Source organism: Mustela putorius, unplaced genomic scaffold (genome assembly GCF_011764305.1).
Source record: "Mustela putorius furo isolate JIRA1106 unplaced genomic scaffold, ASM1176430v1.1 tig00003869_pilon_pilon_pilon, whole genome shotgun sequence".
Lineage (NCBI taxonomy): Eukaryota > Metazoa > Chordata > Mammalia > Carnivora > Mustelidae > Mustela > Mustela putorius.
The window spans coordinates 15,640,480-15,654,780 of NW_025422021.1; the positions used below are offsets into that span (position 1 = coordinate 15,640,480).

The window sequence follows — 14,301 nt, forward strand, 5'->3', positions numbered from 1 at the left end:
TTCCTGACTTAGATGACTGGCTACTTTTGTTGTTGTTGTTATTAAGTTTTTCCTTATTTATTTGAGAGAAAGCGAGAGAGAGAGAGAGAGAGAGAGAGAAAGCATGCAAGAGAGGGAGAGAGGTCTGAAGCCGACTGCACGGAGCACAGAGCCCGACATGGAACATGATCTCAGGACCCTGAGATCACGGCATCAGCCAGGACCAAGAATCCGTCACTTAACCAACGGAGCCACCCACATGTCACAAAGACTGGCTACTTATAACTGAGATAGTGAACACAGTAGCAGGAAAAGATTTGGGCCAGGGAGGAGATAAGCAGATTCTTTTTTAAAATTAAGATTTACATAAAAATTGTGAAGATTTAGAAATGAATAAAAAAAGAACAAATCATTGTCATTCTACTTTGGAAAGGAAATTTTTGTATTTCAAACACTATATTTTTACATTGTTATAATATATTGGTAAATCAGTAGATTGATTTAATGTCTCCCGTCCTTTATTTACTTCAATGGTCCTTTGTGTATATATAATTTATATTATCTCCACTTTTTTATATCTATTTTTCTCATCTAACATATTCTAATCAATGTCATATTTAGTGACATTTCTTGTCATTGAAATTTTCTCTAAATGAAATTTTAGTAGCTGTGTAATGTGCTATCTTCTGGATGTACCACAATTTTTAAAACAATTCTCCTAATATAGAACATGTATGTTATTTTCAATATTTCAAACAATTATATACAATGCTATGATATATTTCCTCTTGTCTGGAAATCCACTGCTTGTTTAAGTTAAGAAAGCATGAGGATAGGGGCGCCTGGGTGGCTCAGTTGTTGAGTGTCTGCCTTCAGCTCAGGTCATGATCCCAGGGTTATGGGATCAAGCTCTGCATCGGGCTCTCTGCTCAGCAGGAGGCCTGCTTCTCCCTCTCCCACTTCCCCCGCCTGTGTTCCCTCTCTTGCTGTGTGTCTCTCGGTCAGATAAATAAACGAAAATCTTAAAAAAGAAAAAAAAAAGAAAGAAAGAAAGCATAAGCATGTGAAAGCTTCTTGACATATTTTGCCACTAACATTTCCATTAGGAGTATAGGACTGTGAAACAGATATGCGATAAAAAACTTCCTCATTTGATAAGCATAAAATTCCATTTTATTCCCATTTCTTTGAGTACTTTTGAAGATAAATGTTTTTATATGTTAATTAGCTACATTTCTTTTTTATGCAAGTTGTTCTTTCATTTCATTTACCCCATTTTTTAAAGAAGTCTTATTGATGCTCTTATTTATGGATTTCCTTAAATAATAAGGGTAATCACTTTTCACTGTCACCTATGAAATAATATTTTAAGTAGTTGGCTCTTTATCTTTTTATAGTCTATAGTAGTAAATTATTTTCTATCCTTTCATATTTCATATGTAAGTTAACTTTTCTTATAATAATAAGATGGGTTTGGGGGAAGTTTGGAGATAACTGAAAAACACCAGGAAGACAATAAATTAAATTTACACTTACCCACCCAGTTATAACCAGTTTTATTATGTGTGTGTGTGTGCATGTGCATACACATATCCACATATGCATTTATATAATCATCCTCTTTTCCCTGAATTACACATCATTTGAGAGCATAAAAGGCATCACACTGTGAGTGCTGTTTTATAGCCTCCTTTTTTACTTAGGTGTCCAATAATAAAATATAGTGTGGGAAAACTTCCATTTTAACCACCTCAGAATATTACTTTGAGTGGATATTTAATAGTTTATTTAATTCATTCATTATTTCCAGACACGCAGAGGTTTCTCATGTTCATTAATTTAATTATTATCTCAGTGAACATTTTGTATACATAGCTCTGTATTCAAAATTGCCTATTTCATCAAGGCTTTTAAAAATTTGGAATCCCTAGGTCAAAGAGTATACAGAGAATAAGGCCATTTATACAGATTAACAAATTGTTTTCCAGAAAACTTGAACCAATTTACCTGTCCATCCTTATGTGTGACATGGTTCATGTCTCCGCATCTTCACCAATATTAGGTATATTTACAATAGTAACCATTTGTGTGTTTACAATGTGCCAGTTTCTATATCCATTTTACTGGTAAAATATCTGACATCAGAAAGGTTAAAGTTTGCTTAACTCCTGGAGCTCCTGGGTAGCTCAGTCAGTTAAGCTTCTGACTCTGGATTTCAGCTCAGGTCATGATTTCAAGGTTACAGGATTGAGCATAACCTTGCATGAGGCTCCACAGTCAGCATGGAGTCTGTTTTGGATTTTCTCTCTCTTGTTCTTCTGCCCCTCCTCCTACTCATGCATGAGCTCATTCGCTCTTTTTCTCTCTTTCTCAAATAAATAAAATCTTTAAAAAAAAGTTTGCCTAAAACCTCTCAGATAAGTGGAAAATGAACTCAAAAGTTCAGTCTGACCTTAAAAATGATACTCTCTGTCAGTATGCTACACTATTTCCCAAAGTTTTATATGTTTATGTGAACATTATTTATCAAATGTCTTTGATTACCAGTTATGTTGAACACTTTCTTTTTCAAGTTTAGAGGTCACCAGAATTCCTTTTGTAAAAAGTTCCCTCAAGGCCTTGCCAATTATCCTAATGAAATTTATATTTTCTCAGTGATTTCTAACAACCCTCTATATTTTAATAATATTGACCATTTGTACTTACATATGCTGTGAATATTTTTTCAGTTGTTTTTCTTATGTAAGTTGTATTTGGAGCATTCTCTAATATATATCAATGAGTTTTCCAATCAAAATCCAGCAAGATTTTTTGCAGATATCAACAAGTTGATTCTAAAATTTATAGGTCATGGCAAAGAGTTAGAATACCAAAGCAATTTTGAAAAAGAGGAGGATACACACTATCTGATCTGAAGATTTACTATAAAGCTACAGTAATCAAGACAATGTGATAATGGGAAAACATATAAATACATACATCAGTGGGAAAGAATAGAGAGACCAGAGACAGACCTAAACAAATATGACTGATTTTTGACCAAGGGACAGAGGCAATTTAATGGGGAAAAGATAGTCTTTTTAAAAATGGTGATAGAGGGGCACCTGGGTGGCTCAGTGGCTTAAAGCTTCTGCCTTCGGCTCAGGTCATGGTCTCAGGGTCCTGAGATTGAGCCCCACGTCAGGCTCTCTGCTCAGCTGGAAGCCTGCTTCCTCCTCTCTCTCTGCCTGCCTCTCTGCCTACTTGTAATCTCTATCTATCAAATAAATAAATAAATATAATCTTTAAAAAAATAAAATAAAATAAAAAAATAAAAGTGGTGATAGAACTGTTGGATGTCTGTATGCAAATTATTGAACCTTAATTTTTTACATTATTCAAAAATTTATATAAAATTAGTCATATACCTAAAAGTAAAATGTGAAAGTATAAAATATTTAGAAGAAGAGTGGGAAATCCTTGTGACTTTAGGTTAGGCAAAGAATTTATAGATGCAAAACCAAAACCATAACCCATAAACAAAAAATTTTATAGATATGACTTCATAAAAGTCAAAAACACTCTATGCAAAACAGTAAAAAATACAAAAAACAAGACATAAAAAGGGAAAAGTTTATAAATTTCACATTTCCCCAAAGATTTTTATACAAAATATTTATGAAGAGCTCTCAAAACTCAACAATAGAAAGCAACTCAATAAAAATAGAGCAAAATAAAGTATACAAAGAATTCTTAAAACATAACAAAAAGAAGCAAAGCATTTAAAAAATGGCCAAAGACCTGCACAAACACCTCACCAAAAAAGATACACAGATGACAAATGAGCATTCCATATCATATGTCATCAGGGAAATGCAAATTAAAACCAGGTACTATTATCCTGGCCATAATCCAAAATACTACTAAATGCTAGAGAGGATGAAAGCAAGAAGGATTGTCATTCACTGTCAGGAGTGCAAAATGGTATAGGCATTTCAGATGGCATTTTGGTGGACTTTTTTCTTTTTGAGAGAGAGGGAGAGAGAGTGGGTTAAGGGGAGGAGCAGAGGGAGAAGGAAAGAGAAACCCAAGTTGACTCCCTGCTGAGCACAGAACACCACTTGGGTCTCAACCCTGAAATCATGACCTGAGCCAAAATCAAAAGTCAAAGGTTAACTGACTGAGCCACCCAGGGGTCCTTGCTTGGTGGGTTCTTATAAAACTAAACCTACTCTTACCATATGACTTAGCAATCGTGCTCCTTGGTATTTACCCAAAGGAGTTGAAAACTTAGGTCCAAGCAAAAGTTCTGCACATGAATGTTTCTAGAAGATTCATTCCTAACTGCCAAACCTTAGACGCAACCAAGATGTCCTTAGGTAGGTGAATGGATAAATATATAGTGTGATATATCCAGACCATGAAATATTTTTTAGTGCTAAAAGGGAATGGATTATCAAGCCACAGAAAAGACATGGAGAAAACTTAAAAACATATTACTAAGTGAAAAAAGTCGATCTGAGAAGTCTACATACTATATGATTCCAACTATATAACATTCTAAAAAGGACAAAACTACGGAGACAGTGAAACATTAGTTGGGAGGGGATTGTGGGGGTAGAGAGAAAAGATGAATAGGTGGAGCACAAAAGGTTTTTGGGATGGTGAGAATACTCTACAAGGATGATACAATGAAAATACACTACAATGGCGGCATTATACATTTGTCCAAGCCTGCTGAATATACAACACCAGGAATGAAACCTAAAGTGAACTCTGAACTTTTGATTAGAATGTGTCAATGGAGGTTCATCCATTATGACAAATGTCTCACTCTGGTAGAGGCTGTTAATAATGGGGGAGGCTGTACACATGTCAAGGCAGGGAATATTTGTAAAATTTCCATACCTTCTTCTCAATTTTGCTGTGAATCTAAATAAACCGCTTTAAAAAACAGTCTTTTCAAGAAGTTGGACAAAACATTTGAACACACACTTCATAAAGGCATAGGTGGTCAATAAGCACAAGGACAATTGCTCAGTATTATTATTCCTTAAAGACCTGAAAATTAAAAACCACCATGACAATTACAATGGTTGAAATAAAATAAAAACTGATAACATCAAATGTTGGTGAAGGCGTGGAGCAAAGTGAATGTTCATACGTTGTTGGTTGGAAATGCAAGGTAGTATAAGCCATTCCAGAAAACAGTTTTATGGTGTCTCAGAAAGTTAAACATACATTTAACATGTGATACACAATCTCAGCAGGGTATATCACTCCTGATAAATGAAAACATAGTTTCTCACAAAAATGTCTACATGAATGGTTACTACAAGTTAATTCAAAACAAGAACTAAACAACCAAATGTCCCTCAGTGGGTGAATGGATAAACAAACTGTGGTACATACAGACAATAGAATACTAAGCAATAATGGGGAACAAACTATTGATATACATAACAGCATGAATGAATCTCAAATGCATTATGATAACTAAAAAAGACCAGATGTGGAAGATTACATGCTGCATATTTCTATTGATCTGATATTCTGGAAAAGGCAAAACTATAGTGACACAGAGCAGATATTTCAGGGGGAGGGTGGAGTTGGCAAGGAGCAGCTCAAGGTTACTTTGGGGATGACAGAACTGTTCTGTATCTTGACTGAGATTAAGATTACAAGACTCAGTGTAATTACCAAATCTCATGAAACTATAACCAAAAAGAGTGAATTTTACTTTTTATAAATATAAAGCTAAATAAATGATTTCTCATTTTTCTTTGCTTTTTTATAGTATTTAAATGCTTTCTTAAACCAAAGGTACATAAATATCTGAAAGCTATTGAATTAACATTAACATTAAATGTAATGTTTAATATTTTAAATGTTGAGAAATATAGAATTTAAAGTCTTTTAAAATAACATCTACATTTTCCTTTAATATGATATGATGTGTAGCCCACACTTTATTTTTCCCCAAGTAGTTCAATTATTCTAGTACCTTCTAATCAATAAGCCCTTGTCCTTCTCTGCCACACTCCCCCTCCCCCATCTGAAACACCCTCTTCAGCAGACACTAATTAATGTCTACTTGGGATGTTAATAGCATTTCCTTGAGGGGACTCTCCACTGACTTATGATTATTTCTTTGTTGCATTTTATGATTGCATGTATACAGTGTCTATTTTTGAACTTTCTACTCCATTTCATTGCTCTGATGATTTGTTTGTGTATGTGTCCTTGTTAGGCATTGATATCTTGTAGACATGTGTGTGTGTGATACAAAATTCTGTCACCTAATCAAATAAAAAGGTTGGAGTCATTGCCATCTCTGTAATTAATAAAATTGAAAGGGTGGTCTGGCTTGATCAGGGACAGTGCAGAGGATAGATGGACAATGAGCTCAGGGTGGATCTCTGGGGAGCACTGTGATTGGAACAAGAGTCAAATTTCAAGAATGTTTCTGGGCCTGTTATTTGGCTTCTACATTGTTTATTGTTTTAAATCAGCTTGACTTCACTCATTTATATTACCTACGGTCACCTATCAGTATTTGAGTTTGTGATTCCGAGACGGTGAGAGAACGCAGAACACAGAACCTGTCAAAGGGGCCTTTCCCGAAGGGTCTACGAGGTGTGAGGCAAACCAGGAGAGAGGGCTGTCCCAACAGTCCAGGATGTGGAAGCAGAAAAATAAAAGTTAACAGTGTCAAATGCCCCTGAGAGAGCCAGTCAAGATACGGGCTGCCAGGTCATCTATGCCTTTAGAGAGAGCGTGCTCTGTTAAATGGGGTTAGAAATCAGATGGCCCTCTGCTGAGGAGTGACTGGATCTTAGAAAGCAGATATAATAAATGTAGACTGCTGTGTGGAGATTCTGAATGGGTTGGAGAGGACAGAAATTGAATAGTAGTGCCCATAAAATCTAGTGAAGAGAGAGGTCAGTTTGTTTTTGTTTGCTGACTTACTTTTTTGGATAGAAGTCTGAAGAATGTATACAGGTTGAAGGAAAAGAGTGAGCAAGGGAGAAAAAGTTGAAGATAAAGGACACAAAGGAAATAATGGCCAAAGCCTCAGCATCAGGTGAGAGGGAATACAATCAAACACGGGCTTTGCCTTGAATAGGAAGGATTCTGATCATTTAAGATTGGAGGAAAGAAAGAATGTTGATAGATGTAGCTGTTTGTAGCTGGAGGGAATTGCAAGGAGGCATAAATAGTTTCCACACAATGACCTCAATTTTCTTGTTAAAATACCAGGTGCTCTGAGAATGAAGGGGAGAGATTGTATGGCTGGAGTGGGGTGATAAACTTTTGAAATAGTGGCTCTCCATGGTCAGAGTGAAGGATTAGTGGACTCTATTGAGGATTAGAAAACCATAAATCTGCAGAGTGAATCATTTGTTCCTGGAGCACTCTTGGTGTAAGAGAAGAGAAGGTACACCCTACTTTGGATTGAAAGTTTCAGGTACTGTGTGAGAAAGGACAGGCTGTAGAAATGTAGACAGTAAGCTGCTGGTATCCAAGCTAAATTTCAAGAAAGACTCAGAGAACATGGAAAGATTCCAAGTCTCAGTGAGTTCCAAGAAAATGAAAGGAAAAGAAAGGGCTTATGTCATTTGTTTTTAATAATTTTTTAAAGATTTTATTTATTTAGTTGACAGAGAGAAACACAGCTAGAGAAGGAACACAAGCAGGGGCAGAGGGAGAGGGAGAAGTGGGTTTCCAGCCAAGCAGGGAGCCAGATGCGGGGCTCGATCCCCTATCTCAGGGATAATGACCTGAGCCAAAGGCAGACGCTTAATGACTGAGCCACCCAGGTGCCCCAGCACTTATGTTATTTGTAACATAGTATCACTCCTGACTTAATTTTGTTTTTACCATATTTTTCCTTTTCCCTAATTTTCCTCACTTGCTTTATATCCACTCATTAGTTTGTAATAACACAGGGTATTATTTTAGGTAAAAGGCCAGGCATAAGGAAACTAAAACCACACAGATGATCAGACAGAGGTGAGTTTCACTTTGACAAGAGAAGCTGTCATCTTGGTTGAGGTTTAATTGAAAGATGCTAAAGGTGGTTAAGAGGCTTTGTGGTTGATATGCAATAGATGTTTACTGAAGTTGTGGAAGTTCAGATTTGATCAGTGGTTCTCATCTTGGGATAATTTTATCCTAACGGGATACTAGGCAATGTCTAGAGACATTTTTGGTTTTTCCAATGTGGGGGAGGGTGGAGTACCCCTACTGTCTTGTGCCAGAGATGCTACTGAACATCCCACAATGCACAGAATTGCCCACACAACAAAGAATTATCTGATCAAAATATTGATATTGATGAGGTTGAGAAACCTGGGTTAAACTATTTATAAGACTGATGGAAGAATGAGAATGGTAGGAAATCATCTAAAGAACCATTGAAGAAAGGTAAAGGAAGACCCACCCAGGCATGAGCATGCCTGGTACCATGAGATTCAAAGACATATATTTCTGGGTGGTGGCTTGAGAGAGGATGGTAGAGTCAGTCCATGGGGAACTGGACTTGTGGTACAAATTCATAAATGATTCCTGGGTTTAACTTTTATAAAGCAAATATAGGGAGGAACGAAGGAAGGGAGTTTAAATTTTCCACTTGCTTTTGAAAATTCATATTTCAGTTACCGTTAAACAAAAGAGTTTCTAGCTCTTTCCTTTGAAGTTTCCAAATGAATGCAACAAAGGTTAATATTGGTTTGGAAAGAATTTATCTCTGACACAGTGACTTTACATGAGAAGTTCTTGTTATAAACAACTAATGAATCACTAAATTCTACCCCTGAAACTAGTAACACAGTATACATTAACTAAATTGAATTTAAATAAAAAATTAAAAAACTGAAAAGATCTGAAAAATACCTTAGAAAAAAAAGAAGAAGACATTGTTGTTATTTTCTCTATAACTTCCACCAGTCCTCTGCATCTCTCATGTTTTCTTTTCTTTTGGATTTCCCATAGCTGATAGTATCAGTTGCCTCTTTTGGTTAAACTCATAGAGCTTACTGTTCTGTTCACAGTACATGTAATAAGTACTCTCTGCTTTGGCTTAATTATAACAGACTTCTAAACAATTGTGACCTTCACTGCATCATTCTTGTAATACTCTAATACTGGTTATTTTACTTTAGATGATATGCTATTTACAATACCTGCCTTTTGGAATACTGAAGAAAATGCAATGGTTATTAGGTTTTGAGACCTCCTAATCCAATTTTTGTTTATTTGGATGGTTAGGTATTTCTTTTACACTGACTTATTAACACTGAAAACGAACTGATTTAACTTCTTTTTCTGCATAGCAAGTTGACTAAACATTTCAATTCTATCCAGCAAAATCAATAGTGAATAGCTTTTAAGATAATATCAACTTATATGATGTGTTCATCTATAGCTCAAATGGGTTGCAAAAAATGCCCAGGTCATCTGGACCATACACACCTCCAGATTCCTGTGCTTTGTATTTTATGTTTCTTAACGTTTCACAGAAAAATTCCAACCAGATCACCATCAAAAGAAACTTGATGACTCATTTGCTGGTGATCACAAATAGATTAATTTAATTTCCAAATCTCCATGTATCTTCTATTAAATGTACAAAAGAAGACATGTGCCCTTTAAAAAATTGGTACTATGGGAATGAGATGGTACTTAAATAACTCCCTTCTATCTATAGTCCCAGTACTTAGAGCTCTCCTAAAATGATAATAAAACTGATAATGAAACAACAGAAAGATAATTATATAGAACTTTTTAACACTATGTGTCATCTATATGTATTGTCATAGATACCTATAACTACTTTTAAGTTCATATTTATTCAATTCAAAAAATTTGATTAATTTTCTCCCATACACAGATAAATAGTTATAGTCTTCACTCCTTTAGTAAGTGCTGAGACTAATCCATGTTCATTTATACCTTTCTTTATTGCAAACATTTTGACCACATTTTATGTACATATAGTAAGTGTATTATCATTTTAAAAATATATCTTTTCCTTCTGGTTAAATTAAGGAAGACACATACTCATTATTTTATATACATTAACAACATTTACTTTAACAAATGGTGATTTGGAATACTTATTAGTAGGTGTCGTATTTCATCATATTCATTCTCAGTTGGCACTATTTGGGCAAAGCTAGTATCTATCTCTATTGCGTAAATTATGCAATACTAAGTCACTGGGCTTATTTTAAATTGCATCCCTCTCCATTATCTATTCCCTTTCCTGTTTTCTTTCTCTTCATAGCACTCTAACCACGTAACATAATATATAATTAATTTTTTTATTGCTTATATATTTTCACCCTCTAAAATATAATTTCCACAGAGGCAAGGATTTGGTGTATTCTTTTTTTCTCCCTACCAAAGTCTTTTATTTTATTTTATTTTATTTTTAAATTAATATATAATGTATTATTTGTTTCAGGGGTACAGGTACAGGTACAGTTCATAGCACTCACCATAGCACACACCCTCCCCAGTGTCCATCACCCACCCACATTATCCCCCCAACCCCCTCCCCTCCAGCAACCCTCAGTTTGTTTCCTGAGATTAAGAGTCTCTTATGGTTTGTCTCCCTCCCCAGTCCCATCTTCTTTCACTTTTCCCTCCCTCCCCCGCCTCTAAATTTCCTCATATCACAGATCATATGGTAATTGTCTTTCTCTGATTGACTTATTTCACTTAGCATAATACCCTCTAGTTTCATCCACATCATTACAAATGGCAAGATTTCATTTCTTTTGATGGCTGCATAATATTCCATTGTATACATATATACCACATTGTCTTTATCCATTCATCTGTTGATGGACATCTAGATTCTTTCCATAGTTTGGCTATTGTGGACTTTGCTGCTATAAACATTCAGGTGCATGTGCCCCTTTGGATTACTACATTTGTATCTTTAGGGTAAATACCCAGTAGTGCGATTGCTGGGTCATAGGATAGTTCTATTTTCAACTTTTTGAGGAACCTCTATACTATCTTCTGGAGTGGCTGCACCAGCTTTTTTTCCCCACCAACAATGTAGGAGGGTTTCCCCTTTCTCTGCATCCTCACCAACACGTGTCATTTCCTGACTGATTTATTTTAGCCATTCTTTAGCTTCATTCAGCCTCACTGGTTTATTAGTATTTCTCTGATGCTGAGTGATGTTGAGCACTTTTTCATGTGTCTGTTGGCCATTTGGATGTCTTTGCAGAAATGTCTGTTCATGTCTTCTTCCCATTTCTTGATTGGATTATTTGTTCTTTGGGTTATGAGTTTGATAAGTTCTTTACAGATTTTGGATACTAACTCTTTATCTGATATGCCATTTGAAAGTATCTTCTCTCATTCTGTTGGTTGTCTTTTGGTTTTTTTGACTGTTTTCTTTGCTGTGCAAAAGCTTGTGATCTTGATGAAGTCCCAATAGTTCATTTTTGCCTTTACTTCCCTTGTCTTTGGCAATGTTTCTAGGAAGAAGTTGCTGCAAGTTGCTGCAGCTGGGGTCGAAGAGGTTGTTGTCTGTGTTCTCCACAAGAATTTTGATGGATTCCTGTCTCACATTCATGTCTTTCATCCATTTTGGGTCTATATTCATGTGTTGTGTAAGGAAATGGTCCAGTTTCATTCTTTTGCATGTGGCTATCCAATTTTCCTAACACCATTTGTTGAAGAGACTATCTTTTTTCCATTGGACATTCAGGTCTCAACCAGTACCAGTAGACTGGGACAATTCCCTGCATATTTTCAGACCACAATACTTTGAAACTAGAACTCAACCACAAGAAGAAAGTTGGAAAGAACTCAAATACATGGAGGCTAAGAAGCATCCTACTAAAGAGTGAATAGGTCAACCAGGAAATTAAAGAAGAATTTAAAAACTTCATGGAGGGGCGCCTGATTGGCTCAGTGGGTTAAGCCGCTGCCTTCGGCTCAGGTCATGATCTCAGGGTCCTGGGATCGAGTCCCATATCGGGCTCTCTGCTCAGCAGGGAGCCTGCTTCCTTCCCTTCCACTCTCTCTGCCTGCCTCTCTGCCTGCTGTGATCTCTCTCTGTCAAATAAATAAATAAAATCTTTAAAAAAAATAAAATAAAATAAATAAATAAATAAATAAAAACTTCATGGAAACAAATGAAAATGAAAACACAACGGTTCAAAATCTTTGGGACACAGTCAAGGTGGTCCTAAGATGAAAATATATAGCAATAGAAGCCTTTCTTAAGAAATATAAAAGGTACCAAAAACACTGCTTAACCCTACACCTGAAGGAGCTAGAGAAAGAACAGCAAATGAAGCCTAAACCCAGCAGGAGAAGAGAAATAATAAAGATGAACAGAAATCAATGAAATAAAAACCAAAAGAACAGCAGAACACATCAACGAAACTAGGAGCTGGTTCTTTGAAAGAATTAATAAGATTGATAAACCCCTGGCCAGACTAATCAAAAAGAAAAGAGAAAGGACCCAAATTAATAAAATCATGACTGGAAGAGGAGAGATCACATCCAACGCCAAAGAAATACAAACAATTATAAGAACATGTTATAAGCAACTGTACACCAGCAAATTTGACAATCTGGAAGAAATGAAAGCATTCCTAGAGACGTATAAACTATCAAAACTGAACCAGGAAGAAATAGAAAACCTGAACAAACCCATAACCAGTAAGAGATTGAAGCCATCATCAAAAATCTTCCAACAAACAAAAGCCCAGGGCCAGACAGCCCCAGGGGAATTCTACCAAAAATTTCAAGAAGAATTAATACCTATTGGTGTATTCTATTCACTGTTGCTGCTCACATGCATCTAGTAGGCACTTGATAAATAAATACTTGTTGAATAATTGTGGTTGTTATATAAATTAATCCAACCACTTGTCTAAGGGCACAATTAAGCAAGAGATGTCTTCACTGACTTTTCAAAAAACAATTTTACTATTTTTAATGATTTAATCTGTTTTAACATCTTCCCATTATCACCTTCTTAAAAAGCTTTTTGTGAGGAGTACAGTGCTGCACAATGCCATTTCAAGCAGTCTAGACTCCCACACCATTGCAAATTCTTTACTCATCCAACTACTATTTACATGTGGGTTTATAGGGTTCAATCCTTTTCAAACCTACATATATGCTTTTCTAGGTCATTGGGGAAATGATTTAATTCTCTGGTGAACTTAATAAAGAAGTCAAATGTACTGGAATAAAAAAAGAACACCAAGTAGGTAATGCTCACCTTTGTTCTTTTCATGGGTGTTTGCATAACGACTTTCTACAGCATTAAATTTGCAACTGTGGCAAAAAAGATGCTTCTTTTTTAAAAAGTCTCATATTACTTGTGCTATACTTGAAGAGCTATTTTTTTTAAACATCTATCCGGTGTGTGTTGGAATAGAGTAACAACACTCCCATTGGCATAAACTTTCACTATACTAGATTAGTAAAAGCAATAAAGTGAAAATATGAATAATCCCCAAATAATTCTCATTGCATTTTAGAATTCATTATATGCCTTTTAAAATCTCATTTGTCTTTTTAATTATCTATTGTTTGTGTTAATAATAAAATTACTTTCTGAGTAACATATTGGTTGGGCAATTCTTGAGAACAGGAACCGTATCTTACTCATTTTTAAACAACCAAAGCACTTCACCCATTGCAGTGCATATGGTAAGTCCTAAATAAATTTTGAACAAATATATCCTTGGATGAATGAGGAAAAGATGTAGAAGATGTAGAAGAAAACAGTGACTAAGGCAATCATAATAAAAGATCATTAATACTTTTTCACTTTATATTACAAATATTTGATATTGGGTCCTATAAAATAAAAAAGGCAGAAATCATCCACATTCTCAAGCTATCCCATGAAATACTATTTCAACCTACATTATAATTGAAACTTTCAAATGAACATTTTACATTAGGCTATTATTATAATAAGTTGTTTAATAAGCTGTTTTATTTTGCTTTGCTTTTCCAGATTTCGGACTTTACACAAGATAGAAAGAGTCCTCAAATATGTTTCTGCTTATTCATATGAATTGTCATTTTATTGAGACCACATTTTCCAACAAAAACATAATTTATTTGATTGTGCTTAGGGGAAAAGTCAGAGAGTGGGATTCAAAGGGTTGTAGAAGGAATGATAATCAGCTATCCTTCTAAACTATTTGTGTATCTACAGATACACTGCAGCCAAAGATACAAAATAAATGAAAAATTTCCAAAGTAGGTGTACATTTCTTAACAAATCCTAAATAAAATTTTATAAGGATGCCTAATATTTATTTTTTTGTATCTTAACTGTGCTATCCT

General features: G+C 35.2%; 1 protein-coding gene across 3 annotated transcripts in view; it reads right to left on the reverse strand.

Moving 5' to 3' along the window:
• Positions 1-14,301, reverse strand: part of CSRNP3 (cysteine and serine rich nuclear protein 3) — a 203,036-nt gene that overhangs the window by 140,713 nt on the left and 48,022 nt on the right. The window lies entirely within an intron of this gene.